Source organism: Bubalus bubalis, chromosome 2, assembly GCF_019923935.1.
Source record: "Bubalus bubalis isolate 160015118507 breed Murrah chromosome 2, NDDB_SH_1, whole genome shotgun sequence".
Classification (NCBI taxonomy): Eukaryota; Metazoa; Chordata; class Mammalia; order Artiodactyla; family Bovidae; genus Bubalus; species Bubalus bubalis.
The window spans coordinates 8,687,686-8,702,736 of NC_059158.1; the positions used below are offsets into that span (position 1 = coordinate 8,687,686).

A 15,051-nucleotide genomic window follows, 5' to 3' on the forward strand; every position below is an offset into this window, starting at 1 on the left:
GGGTCGGACACGACTGAGCGACTTCCCTTTCACTTTTCACTTTCATGCATTGGAGAAGGAAATGGCAACCCACTCCAGTACTCTTGCCTGGAGAATCCCAGGGATGGGGGATCCTGGTGGGCTGCCGTCTCTGGGGTCGCACAGAGTCGGACACGACTGAAGCGACTTAGCAGCAGCAGTTATTGCAAGGGCCAGGTGATAGTTTTTTGATATAACAAAGTAAAACCTCCTTTTCTTCTTTGGATTCACTTGGTACACATAAGCCATTGGTTTATTGGGTTCATCTCAAAGTCATTACTTGTTCCTATTGCAAAAGAGAGAATATTATTTTTTAGACTGTCACCTGAGTCAAAGTGTTAAAGTGAAAGTATTATCGTTCAGTCGTGTCTGACTCTTTGTGATCTCATGGACTGTAGACTGCCAGGCTCCTCTGGCCATGGGATTTTCCAGGCAAGAATACTAGAGTAGGTCGCCATTTCCTTCTCCAGGGAATCTTCCCAACCCAGGGATCAAACCGGTCTCCTGTTTTGCAGGCAGATTCTTTACTGTCTGAGCCACCATGAAATCAAACCAGTTCCTGCAGAAAATTTGCAGAATCTTAAAAACATGTCCAAGAGCTCCCTAATTCCCATTCCCCATGAGCACAGACACCTGACTGAAACCAGTTACCTAGAAGATAGTGTTAAAAATACAAAATTCCACTGAGTAAGTTTGAAGATCTAATTGGCTTTATTCAACAATTTGTGAGTCAGGCACATCCCATCTAGCAAAGGGAGCTCTAAAAAGCTGTTTAAAAATGGAGACTTTTATCGCCACAAAGGGGCAGGGAAAGAGTAGATTCCCTCATCTTTCTTTGGGGGACAAGAAGGGGGTCAGTCAGGAAGATTACCTCACTAGTGCAGACCAGAAAATTCAAGACTGTCTGGTTAAAGCTTCCATTTCTGGGAGAAGTTGAAATTGCAGTTAGATTAGGTGTTAAGTCTTGGTTTGCTGACGTGGGGCTTAGCAGAAGTGATTCCACTTTGGGCCTGTTTTGTTTTTTTTTTTGAACCTGTACTGTGTGAAAGGATAGTCTCTGTAAAAATAGCATAAATGTTTGAAATTCAGTGTCATATTATAAAGCATTTAAATGCAATTTGATTTTTCCACATAGTGTATTGTAGGTTCACTACTAACCCATATTGTTCCTTTGTGCAAATTAGAACTAGATGCCCCTTCCAGCCGACACACCCTCAAGCAGGGCCTTAGCCCCAGGGGCCAGGCAGGATTTCACCAGGATCTGCCCTCTGGCTCCCTGCCTTCATGCTCCAGCAACCTGCAAACTGTACATGGCAGACCCAGTATATTAGAAACCTAAGGAAGCCAGAATCCTCTTTTTCTTTTCCAAAGAAAGAAATCCTGACTCTCAGATTGACTCATCAGCTAAGCTAAACCTTCTTTGTAATGTTGTATTTACTTCAGTTAATTAAAGCAAATGCCCTGGGAGATAATCCATGCAGTTTCCCTCAGGAAATTATTCCTGGTAACCTCATCTAGCTTCCCAGGTGGGGCTAGTGGTAAAGAACCTACCTGCTAATGCAGGAGATGCCAGAGACATGGGTTCGATCCCTGGGTCTGGAAGATCCCCTGGAGAAGGAAGTGGCAATCCACTCCAGTATTCTTGCCTGGGAAATCCCATGGACAAGGGAGCCTGGTGCTCTATAGTCCATGGCGTCGCGAAGAGTTGGACGTGATGGAAGCGACTTAGCACGCACAGAGCCTCATCTTAAATAAAGACACCTCTAACCATGATTTTCATTTCTGCTAATTTCCCTAATTTCATTGCATTCTTCCCATTTTTTCCCCTTTGATATAATTGACCAACCCTAATTTTAAGTCCCCCACACCTTCATGGTTGCTTTTTATTTATTGAAGAGACTATTTCCTTGATATCTGTTATCTTATGATTTATAAGAAATATATATTCAGCCATTCAGATGGCCAAAATATATTTCTCATATATATATATTTAGTCTTTGTTTAGGATTTCTGGTTCATAGCTGCTAAAACCCTTGAAATTTCCTATGATAAAAGTAATAAATATATTTTTTGTTATACTGTTATGTTAATTAGGTGACTTCTGGAAAGTCTTTAACCTAAAGGTGGGGGCTGGTTGCCAAGAGAACCATGCATTTAGAGGGTTGGAACTTTCAGTCCCATTTCTGGGAAGGGGAGAAGGGTGGGAGAAGGGTGGGAGAAGGGTTGGAGACGTGTTGAATCCATCAGTGGCCAAAAATTGAGTCAATCAAGCCTAGGCAATGAAGCGGAGTAGGCAATGGCACCCCACTCCAGTACTCTTGCCTGGAAAATCCCATGGATGGAGGAGCCTGGTAGGCTGCAGTCCATGGGTTCGCTAAGAGTCAGACACGACTGAGCAACTTCACTTTTACTTTTCACTTTCCTGCTTTGGAGAAGGAAATGGCAACCCACTCCAGTGTTCTTGCCTGGAGAATCCCAGGGATGGGGGAGCCTGGTGGGCTGCTGTCTATGGGCTCACACAGAGTTGGACACGACTGAAGTGACTTAGCTGCAGCAGCAGGCAATGAAGCCTCTGTAAAAACTCAAAAGGATAACCCCTTTGGTTTTTGTGGCTGCTGTACTCCATGTTAGCCCACCTGTTTCTCTCACAAGCATCCTATGCTAACAAACTCACTCTGCCTATCAAAAAACAAACAAACAAAAAAATTCAAAAGGAAAGAGGTCAGAGAGCTTCCAGGTTGGAGGAGACTTGGGGAGGGTGGAGATTTTGGGAAGACTGGCAAACTCAGATGGAGCTTGGGAGCTCCATACCCTTTCCCACATACCTTGCCCTTTAGTCTCTTCATCTGAATGTTCATCTGCATCCTTTATCACGTCCCTTTTTATTTTATAATTTTATTTGGCTATTTTTGGCTGTGCGGGGGCTTTGTTGCCGTGCGGGCTGTTCTCTGGTTGCGGTGAGTGGGAGCTACTCTTTGTTGCAGTGGGCAGTCTCCTGTTGCAGAGCACAGGCTCTAGGGTACTCGGGCTTTAGGAGTTGCAGTTCCCTGGCTCTAGAACACAGGCTCAGTATTTGTGGTGCATGAGCTTAGTCACTCCGAGCATGCGTGATCTTCCTGGATCAGGGATCGAACCTGTCTCCTGCGCTGGCAGGCAGATTCTTTACCCCTGAGCCACCAGGGAAGCCCTATAACCACCTTTTATAATAAACTGGTAATCCAGTAAGTAAAATACTTCTAAATTCTGTGACCCTCTCTAGCAAATTAATTGAACCCAAAGAGGGGGTTGTTGGACTCCAATCTGTAGCCGGTCAGTCCGACACACAGGTGACAACCTGGCCTTACAACTCCCTCTGAAGTTGGTGGGACACAGGGGAGGAGGGACAGTCTTGTAAGTCTGAGCCCTTAGCTCATGGGATCTGATATTCCTCCCTGGAGTGAATTGTAGGACACCCAGCACCCAGCTGGTATCCAAGCATTGCTTGTTGGTGTGGGGGAACCCCCTTCCACACATTGGAATTTACTATATAATCGGGTCTAGAAACTAATGTTTTACTATCTTCTATGACAGTGTTTCCCAGAAGCAATAAAGATATATATATTTTTCTCTCATTTGCGCATGCATTCTCTCTCTATGTATATATATACACATGTGTGTGTGCGCTCAGTCACTTCAGTCGTGTCCAACTCTTTGCAACCCCATGGACCATAGCCCACTAGGCTCTTCTGTCCATGGGATTCTCCAGGCAAGAATACTGGAGTGGGTTGCCACACCCTCCTCTAGATGGTCTTCCCGACCCTGGGATCAAATTCATGTCTCCTGTGTCTCCTGGATTGCAGGCAGGTTCCTTACCTGAGGAGCCACTGGGAAATTTAAAGTCCTCTTTATACAAATGTGCTGTGCTCAGTCATTCAGCTATGTCCAACTCTTTGCAACCTCATGGACTGTAGCCTGCCAGGCTCCTCTATCCGTGGGATTTTCCTGGCAAGAATACTGGAGTGGGTTGCCATTTCCTTCTCCAGGGGATCTTCCTGGCCCAGGGATTGAACCCATGTCTCCTGCGTTGGCAGGTGGGTTCTTTTCAACTGAGCCACCTGGGACACTGCATTTCAAACAGGAATACTTCATGGAGAATTATGTAATACTGTTATCTTGACTGTTACTCACTGAGCTTTAAAGAGAGATTTACAGCTCAGTTCTCAATGTGCAAGCCCACTTGTGTTCCCAGCCTGCTCCAGCCCAGTGAAGAGGGAAAAGAGAAATGTATTAAAAAGGTATGGCAGAGAACCCTCCAATGACACTGGGAAGTAGAAATCAGGAAGTTTAGGAAGATTAAGGATTTCAAGAAGCTGACTGTAGAAGTATTTTTTAAATATTAAAAATTTAAAAATGTTATTTAAATATTTAACATATTGAATAGGCATATTCCTAATAAGAGCCCAATATCTAGAAGATAGAGCAGTGAAAGCATTCCATTTTGAATGGGGGAGGGGTGATGGGGAGAGAGAGGAGAGAGAGAGAGAGAAACCACTTCATTTTGTGTGGTGCGAGCACGTACTTAAACATCCTTCAGTGGCAGCTTTATATATGAGCATCAGGGCCTGATAAACAGAAACAGATAATTGCTGTTATGTGATTGTGAGTTTATATAGTAAATCCTCTCTTCTCAGAGCTTCAGACCCAGCTGAATTATGTGGACTCAATTTTACTTAGTGGATTATAGCCATTTATCACAGGGTAAATCTTTCAGATCCCTGCAAGAGTGCAGAGCACTAGGAGCTGCCTTCTACCTAGAGTCAAAGCCTTAACTATATTCCAAATACTTTCAGTTGCATGCATAGTGACTTGCTTGGGTCAAGCAAATAAACAACCACACACTCCTGCACACTCAAGGCACACACTTTTATGTTGCTGCCTTCCTGGAGTTTGCATGCATCCGTTGAAGCTATCTTAAAGTCATCTAAACACATCTAAACAAAAGTTTTGGAAAGGGATCCCCAAAACTCTAAAAAGATATATGAATTTAAATGGATAAACTCTGAGATACTGGAGTGCAAACTGACTCCATCTCATAGGTTTCTGGTCAACCTAGGATTTGGCCATCAAGTGCCTCTTCTTGGTCCAATTCATTAGATCTGGAGGGTTGAAACATGGCACCAAATGTGAACTCCTGCGCAGGCTACTGCCTACGGCTGCTTTTCCCAGCAGGGTAGGGAAGCAACTGATGTCCTCAGAAAGCACATTAGATGCGGCAAGTGCCATGACTGACCCGTCCAGTAAAGTGTCAAACCATAGGATGACTGTATTCATAAGGACGAAATACAATCAGCATGTGTGTCTAATCCAGTTTCTAAGACTGTTTCTAGTGTTTGCATATGGATTTGTGATATCTATTTGAGGATATGGCTAAGGTTTTTCCTAAAAATATTGACAGACACAAATTTTTTCCACCTGAATCTGTAAATCTAGCATATTTTGCTTTTCTTGAACTGTGATGCACATGGGATAATTACAGGAAAAGCAGTAATAACAATTTACTAGAACTGAGAGGAGATGTGTGTAGCCTTAGGGAATGTTCCACAAGGCTGGAGAGTGGCCAGCAGTAGAATTTACAAAGAGAAGTACTATTAATTAGACAGGCAGAGTATCCGAAAACAGAAAATAATGATTCTGGATGGCACCCTGATGACAGGAAATGAGGGGCCATGTAGCTATCCAAAAGAAAAATTATTCAATAGACATTGTAATTATCTTAGTGTCTATTCTTTTATGAGATGTATAGCCAGCTGGAAACTCAACTGGGAGATAGAGAGGGAAAAATAAATATTTGTGCTCAACTTGTTTCATTTTTGGAGTCAAGTCATAGTAAATATTTGCAAAAAATCAGCTCTCAATGTTTCATATGAACTGTGGCTCCCCCATATTTACTGTGCTAAGTCACCTCAGTCATGTCCGACTCTGTGCAACCCCATAGACGGCAGCTCACCAGGCTCCTCCATCCCTGGGATTCTCCAGGCAAGAACACTGGAGTGGGTTGCCATTTCCTTCTCCAATGCATGAAAGTGAAAAGTGAAAGTGAAGTCTCTCAGTCGTGTCTGACTCCTAGCGACCCCACGGACTGCAGCCCACCAGGCTCCTCCGTCCATGGGATTTTCCAGGCAAGAGTACTGGAGTGGGGTGCCAGGGCCTTCTCTGATACTTACTGTAGCCATGTTTTAAAGTGTTTGTCTCTCAGTTGTGTCCAACTCTTTGTGACCCCATCGACTGTAGCCAGCCAGGCTCCTCTGTACATGGAATTTTCCAGACAAGAATACTGGAGTGGGTTGCCATTCCCTTCTCCAGGGGATCTTCTGACCCAGGGATCAAATCCTGCATTACAGACGGATTCTTTACTATCTGAGCCACCAGGGGAAGCCGTGTTTTAGGTGAAGTAGATGAAACACAGAGTTTACATGACTTATGAGAATGTCTGAGCTGTGGACTGAAAAGCAAAGGCTGTTAAAGCCTGTTGCTTTGCTTGGATATTATTACTTTTTAATGTCAGGAAGCCTGGTTTCAGGTCACGGTGTTGTCTTGTTATCTCTTTGCATCCATTGCTCTGGTAGGTTATACCAAATGCAGATTTTTTTCATGTTGTGCATCCTGGCACGTAATTAGGAAGACACTGATCAAAGTGTGTGTGGATCAATGCCTCACATTTACAGAGATCAAATCCACCTTTTGATTAGTGTAGGTTCAAAGTATGAGAATTATATGTAGTAACAATAATTTTTCAGTGTGCTTCAGTTCAATTCAGTCCCTCGGTCATGTCCAACTCTTTGCAACCCTATGGACTGCAGTACACCAGGCTTCCCTGTTCATCACCAACTCCCAGAGCTTGCTCAAACTCATGTCCATCGAGTCAGTGAGGCCATCCAACCATCTTATCCTCTGTTGTCCCCTTCTCTTCTTGCCTTTAATCTTTCCCAGCATCTAGTTCTTTTCCAACAAGTTGGCTCTTCGCATCCGGTGGCCAAGTATTGGAGCTTCAGCTTCAGCATCAGTCCTTCCAATGAATATTCAGGACTGATCTCCTTTAGAATGGACTGGTTGGATCTCCTTGCAGTCCAAGGGACTCGCAAGAGTCTTCTCCAGCACCACAGTTCAAAAGCATCAATTCTTCAGCATTCAGCTTTCTTTATGGTCCAACTCTCACATCCATACATGACTACTGGAAAAACCATAGCCTTGACTAGATGGACCTTTGTTGGCAAAGTAATGTCTCTGCTTTTTAATATGCTGTCTTGGTTGGTCATAGCTTTTCTTCCAAGCAGCAAGCATCTTTTAATTTCATGGCTGCCGTTGTTAAAGACATACTTATTTGCTCTCGTGCTCAGAAGGTGAAAATGTGAGATAACAAAGTCATAGAGAGTGGGAATGGGCTTTGAGTGTGTTCTTGGGACAGTGCTTTATCTTTACACTTACCTTGTAGTTCAGGGTAATACACTCATACTTATAGAGTACCAGCATGTGCTTCCTGCTTTGGTAAACAAATCCATAGTGGATTTCAGAATTGCATTTTTTATCCTCAAGGAGCTTTTGAGCAAATCGTGGAGAAAGGCAATCATAGAAACACAGTTGCATCACAATGAACATTTATTGCGTGCCAAATGCTTTACATGCATTTCTAACTGTATGCAAACATTGTAAATTACTATCTCATTTCTCACAAGGAAGAAATTAAAGAGTCAACAGGATTAAATGACAAGCCCAAAAGCCAGACATAGGACTCAAATTCAGGTTATCTGACTTTTAGTCCACCTTTTTCTACTATATCATGTTAAATAAATAAAATAATCTAATAATAAATAGCAGTTGTATGGGCAATTACCCTAGAAAATCAGAAAAAGGAAAAATCAACAGGAGATCAATTAGTGTTGTATTTGCTTGATATCTTTTATAGGACACAAACACATACGCAAGGCTATATATACACATATTTATATACATACACATATACATGATGACATGTACATATATACACACATATATACACACACATAAATGACACATACAAATACCCATTATTATGATGTAAACATACACACATTCATATATTTATAAAGAAAAAGAGAAAACAAAAATTCCTCCTAGAGTTTATGTTCAAAGAAAAAATATAGTACATACCCATGAAAAAAAAAATGTATTTTAACCAGAGCTGATACAGAGACAAGTACTGAACCTCACCAAGTATAACTGAGTATGTTGCCATTAAATAGCAGAGGCTGCAGGATCCACCCCCTCCCTTTGTCTCAACTGCTATTCCATAGAGAGGTGTTAAGCAGCATAATACATATGTGTGTGTATTAGACTAACATATAAGGGTAGTTTTTTCTCTGTTTTGCTCAGGAAGAAAACCTTTGATCACAGTTATGTCTTATTCCTGGCTTTCTCGAAGCAACATAGAGTGGCAGTACAGGGTTGACGAGATCACTGCACACCTGCTGGGCTGGTCTCTGTATGCAGCAGAAAAAGGGGGGAGATTCAGGTTTCTTCCCTTGTGTTTGAAACAACGGTACATTTACTATTGAGCCAAGACTCTATGACACTGCAGAACTCACTTGGAAGTTTTTCAGGATGTGGACATCAAGAGAAAAAGTCCTTAAAGCAGACCTGATTGCCTAGGTCTTAATACACTTTTTTTTTTTCCTGAGTAAATTGTTTTTACATTTGCCAATATGGTTTTATTCATTTATATTATATGTATAGGTATACATGAAGAAGGAAATGGCAACCCACTCCAGCATTCTTGCCTGGAAAATTCCATGGACAGAGGAGCCTGGTGGGCTCCAGTCCATGGGGATGCAAAGAGTTGGACACAACTGAGTACATATCTTTACATAACATATTATTTATACCATTTTCGTTTATGTTTTTTATCCACTAGTCATTCTTCATGGCTTTATTTATTGACTCATTCATTCAACAAATATCCATTGAGTTTCTATTCTGTGCAGGATCAGTTCAGTTCAGTTGCTCAGTCGTGTCTGACTCTTTGCGACCCCACGAAATGCAGCACGCCAGGCCTCCCTGTCCATCACCAACTCCTGGAGTTTACCCAAACTCATGTCAATCGAGTCAGTGATGCCATCCAGCCATCTCATCCTCTGTCATCCCCTTCTCCTCCTGCCCCCAATCCCTCCCAGCATCAGGGTCTTTTCCAATGAGTCAACTCTTTGCATGAGGTGGCCAAAATATTGGAGTTTCAGCATCAGTCCTTCCAATGAACACCCAGGACTAATCTCCTTTAGGATGGACTGGTTGGACATCCTTGCAGTCCAAGGGACTCTCAAGAGTCTTCTCCAACACCACAATTCAAAGGCATCAATTCTTTGGCACTCAGCTTTCTTCACAGTCCAACTCTCACATCCATACATGACCACTGGAAAAACCATAGCCTTGACTAGATGGACCTTTGTTGGCAAAGTAATGTCTCTGCGTTTTAATATGCTATCTAGCTTGGTCATAACTTTCCTCCCAAGGAGTAAGCGTCTTTTAATTTCATGGCTGCAATCACCATCTGCAGTGATTTTGGAGCCCCAAAAAATAAAATCTGACACTGTTCCCACTGTTTCCCCATCTATTTCCCATGAAGTGTTGGGACCAGATGCCATGATCTTGGTTTTCTGAATGTTGAGCTTTAAGCCAACTTTTTCACTCTCCTCTTTCACTTTCATCAAGAGGCTTTTTAGTTCCTCTTCACTTTCTGCCATAAGGGTGGTGTCATCTGCATATCTGAGGTTATTGATATTTCTCCCAACAATCTTGATTCCAGCTTGTGCAACTTCCAGCCCAGCGTTTCTCATGAAACATATTCTGCATGTAGTGGGGGTATATTTCACTGATTGTACTCATTCTATTGCTGATGTCTATTCTCACATTCCTGAAAGTAGTTCTTTCTTAACAAAACAGCCCTTCCAAAGTCAAGGGTTGTGTTGTGCTCATAACAGCATAGTAGTTTTGAGATTTCAAAACCACTAGTTGAAGGGCAATTAAAACCTTTTCTTCTTAATGCAATTTTTGCCTTTACCTATGGGAACTCAAAGTATTAGCATATCAACATGGTGATGAGAGAGACTACATATTCTTCCAATAAATAGGACCTTTGTCATAATGTTCTGAGCATATGGCCTTTAGTGTCTTAACACAAGCTTCTATCATTAAGGAATGTGACTGATCTTCTTATGCTACCCTTAAGCTGATGGTCTCCCAAAACCAAGAGCTTCTATTTTGTGTGTGTGTGTGTGTTTGCCAGCATTATAAATATAGTTTTCTAAGGTGTCTCTTTTTGTTCTACAAATATACTTTATTAATATCTTTAACTGACGTATCAGTTCAGTTTAGTTCAGTCGCTCAGTCATGTCCGACTCTTTGCGACCCCATGAATCGCAGCACGCCAGGCCTCCCTGTCCATCACCAACTCCCAGAGTTCACTCAAACTCACATCCATCAAGTCGGTGATGCCATCCAGCCATCTCATCCTCTGTCGTCCCCTTTCCTCCTGCCCTCAATCCCTCCCAGCATCAGAGTCTTTTCTAATGAGTCAACTCTTCGCATGAGGTGGCCAAAGTACTGGAGTTTCAGCTTCAGCATCAGTCCTTCCAAAGAACACCCAGGACTGATCTCCTTTAGAATGGACTGGTTGGATCTCCTTGCAGTCCAAGGGACTCTCAAGAGTCTTCTCCAACACCACAGTTCAAAAGCATCAATTCTTTGGCCCTCAGCTTTCTTCCCAGTCCAACTCTCACATCCATACATGACTATTGGAAAAACCGTAGCCTTAACTAGATGGACCTTTGTTGGCAAGGTAATCTCTCTGTTTTTGAATATGCCATCTAGGTTGGTCATAACTTTCCTTCCAAGGAGTAAGTGTCTTTTAATTTCATGGCTGCAATCACCATCTGCAGTGATTTTGGAGCCCCCCAAAAATAAAGTCTGACACTGTTTCTACTGTTTCCCCATCTATTTCCCATGAAGTGATGGGACCAGATGCCATGATCTTAGTTTTCTGAATGTTGAGCTTTAAGCCAACTTTTTCACTCTCCTCTTTCACTTTCATCAAGAGGCTTTTTAGTTCCTCTTCACTTTCTGCCATAAGGGTGGTGTCATCATATACAATATTATATAAGTTACAGGTTAAAGTGACTCCTGAATAATAAAATAATTCTTAATATAAATTCTGGTGTTTGTTAATAATTAATTTCAAAACATCAAATATAAGGCTTGAAACAGTCCAGAGTGTGAGTTTGCAACAAGATCCGGTCTAAGGTTCGGAAATCAGTATTCAAGTAGGGAGAATACCGGTGGCTTAACAGTAAAGAATCTACCTACAGTGCAGGAGACACAGTTCAATCCCTGGGTCGGTAAGATCTCCTAGAGGAGGAAATGGCAACCCACTCCACTATTCTTGCCTGGGAAATCCCATGGATAGAGGTGCCTGGTGGGCTGCAGTCCTTGGGGTCACAAAGAGTCGGATACGACTTAACAACTGAGCACAAAGAAGAGTAAAAAGGGGAAAAACTGAACTCCCTGTTTCTGGAAAGTGTTAATTGTTAGTGGTTGTGCACACGTGCTTCAGGTTTGTTGGGACTAGTGTTCGCTGTCAGACTCCCCTGCCACGGTATGTGGAATACTGAAGTATCCTGGAAGTCACTGGTCTGGAAATTGTTATTCTGGAGCTGAGTTCAAAGTGACAGCCGGTTCCTGAGCAGAAGAGCATGCCCGTCGGTGCCCACCATCATCAGTCTTGATAAAAGTAGTCATTTTGTTTGTTTTTTCCTCCTACTTTAGAAGCACTTAGCTAAGCCCCAGTGACAGAAAAAGGCCACACTCAAAATGATGGCCATGTATAAAAATATTCCATCTATGAAATTACATGTTTTGAATCTGTCAAGTCAAATCACCCATGGCAGTGAGTTTAGGGAAACAGGGTGGGACAGACTCTACGCACTAACTTTACAACTGCAGGAAAATTATAAGTTTTATATAAATTCAGAAAAGTTAGGAAATCAGCTGTTATGAGCAAGTACCACTACCAAGGAAAATATTTCCATTATGAGACGGTTGGATGGCATCACCAACTCAATGGACATGAGTTTGAGCAAGCTCTGGGAGTTGGTGATGGACAGGGAAGCCTGGCGTGCTGCGGTTCATGGGGTCTGGGGGAGTCGGACATGACTGATTGAACTGAATTGAACTGAACCATTGAAAATCAGGATGATTTTTCAGTTTACTGAAAAAGAGGTAATTTGGTGGAGAGTCCTTATCAATGGGAGCTTAGAGATCACGCTTTTATTTTACAGCTGAGGAGACTGTGATATGAGAAAATACAAGGTTGAATCAAGGGTTTGTACTTGCCTGGGTGCTTAGTTGCTAAGTTGTGTCTGACTTTTTGTGACCCTGTGGACTGGAGACTACCAGGCTCCTCTGTCCATGGGATTTTCCAGGCAAGAATACTGGAGTGGGTTGCCATTTCCTCCTCCAGGGGATCTTGCCAACCCAGAAATCAAACCTGCATCTCTTGCATTGGCAGGCAGATTCTTTACCACTGAGCCACTTGGGAAGCCATGAATCAAGGGTTCAGCCAACTTTAGATGCAAGACTGGAACAATTTGTCAGTTTCACTCTACTAATGACCTTGAATTTTTAAGTTAGAATTTGTTACTATTATTATAGTTTAGAATTCAGGTATGAGATTAAAAGCAGTTGTAAAGTGTAATTTTTACTTCAATTCAGTGCAGTTAAACTTTGTAGAAAAAGACTTTTTTTGGTTGCACAGTGCAGCATGCGGGATCTTTAGTTCCCTAAAGATCCATGCTCCATGCAGTAAAGTGCTGAGTCTTAACCACTGGACTGCCAGGGAAGTCCCAAAAAAGACTTTCTTTGAAAAAGACACCAGTATTCTCCCATGACTTGAATGTGAAAAGCAAAAAGGTCTTAGGTGGAATGAATCTTAAATATCTAAGATGAAGATGGAAAAGATACACTATTTCCTGAGTAAATAGTTTCCCAGAATACTGAAGCAAAGAACAGAGATGTATTTGGGGAGTTTATTACAACTTGCTTTTACACAAAGGTTCAGAAGGCCGTGAGCAAAAGCTCAGTTTATTTGTGATTTATCACTAGGCCGGCAAATGTTGCTCAGACTCAATGGCCCATCAGGCTGGGGTCAGATACTATATCACAGCAGGAACAAGGCTGGGTTGTTGTCCCTTTTGAGGGTCCCAGGGCTTTCATCAATTGCAGTTCTGTACCCGGAGTGACTTTTCTAGACCGGAACCTCAGGATGAATAAGGGAGCAAACTTCAGAGCCCACGACTGCCACCTCTGCCCTGGCCTAGCCTGGGGTTTCAAGAGGGCATCTGGGTCCATTAACGGCAGATGAAACAAAACAAACGAGAGAAACTCCTCAGTGTTACAGCCAAGTCTTACTTCCCCGCCTTCCCTGCTACATCCACTGGTGTAAGTACCGGTGATTCTTTTTTTTTTTTTTTTAAATTTTATTTTATTTTTAAACTTTACATAACTGTATTAGTTTTGCCAAATATCAAAATGAATCCGCCACAGGTATACATGTGTTCCCCATCCTGAACCCTCCTCCCTCCTCCCTCACCATTCCATCCCTCTGGGTCGTCCCAGTGCACCAGCCCCAAGCATCCAGTATCGTGCATCGAACCTGGACTGGCAACTCGTTTCATACATGATATTTTACATGTTTCAATGCCATTCTCCCAAATCTTCCCGCCCTCTCCCTCTCCAACAGAGTCCATAAGACTGTTCTATACATCAGTGTCTCTTTTGCTGTCTCGTACACAGGGTTATTGTTACCATCTTTCTAAATTCCATATATATGCGTTAGTATACTATATTGGTGTTTTTCTTTTTGGCTTACTTCACTCTGTATAATAGGCTCCAGTTTCATCCACCTCATTAGAACTGATTCAAGTGTATTCTTTTTAATGGCTGAATAATACTCCATTGTGTATATGTACCACAGCTTTCTTATCCATTCATCTGCTGATGGACATCTAGGTTGCTTCCATGTCCTGGCTATTATAAACAGTGCTGCGATGAACATTGGGGTACACGTGTCTCTTTCCCTTCTGGTTTCCTCAGTGTGTATGCCCAGCAGTGGGATTGCTGGATCATAAGGCAGGTCTGTTTCCAGTTTTTTAAGGAATCTCCACACTGTTCTCCATAGTGGCTGTACTAGTTTGCATTCCCACCAACAGTGTAAGAGGGTTCCCTTTTCTCCACACCCTCTCCAGCATTTATTACTTGTAGACTTTTGAATCGCAGCCATTCTGACTGGTGTGAAATGGTACCTCATAGTGGTTTTGATTTGCATTTCTCTGATAATGAGTGATGTTGAGCATCTTTTCATGTGTTTGTTAGCCATCTGTATGTCTTCTTTGGAGAAATGTCTATTTAGTTCTTTGGCCCATTTTTTGATTGGGTCATTTATTTTTCTGGAGTTGAGCTGTAGGAGTTGCTTGTATATTCTTGAGATTAGTTGTTTGTCAGTTGCTTCATTTGCTATTATCTTCTCCCATTCTGAAGGCTGTCTTTTCACCTTGCTAATAGTTTCCTTTGATGTGCAGAAGCTTTTAAGGTTAATTAGGTCCCATCTGTTTATTTTTGCTTTTATTTCCAATATTCTGGGAGGTGGGTCATAGAGGATCCTGCTGTGATGTATGTCGGAGAGTGTTTTGCCTATGTTCTCCTCTAGGAGTTTTATAGTTTCTGGTCTTACGTTTAGATCTTTAATCCATTTTGAGTTTATTTTTGTGCATGGTGTTAGAAAGTGTTCTAGTTTCATTCTTTTACAAGTGGTTGACCAGTTTTCCCAGCACCACTTGTTAAAGAGATTGTCTTTAATCCATTGTATATTCTTGCCTCCTTTGTCAAAGATAAGGTGTCCATATGTGCGTGGATTTATCTCTGGGCTTTCTATTTTGTTCCATTGATCTATATTTCTGTCTTTGTGCCAGTACC

At 42.2% G+C, this 15,051-nt stretch overlaps 1 protein-coding gene across 7 annotated transcripts in view; it reads left to right on the forward strand.

Moving 5' to 3' along the window:
- PHACTR1 (phosphatase and actin regulator 1) overlaps window positions 1–15,051 on the forward strand; it is a 518,881-nt gene that overhangs the window by 58,570 nt on the left and 445,260 nt on the right. The window lies entirely within an intron of this gene.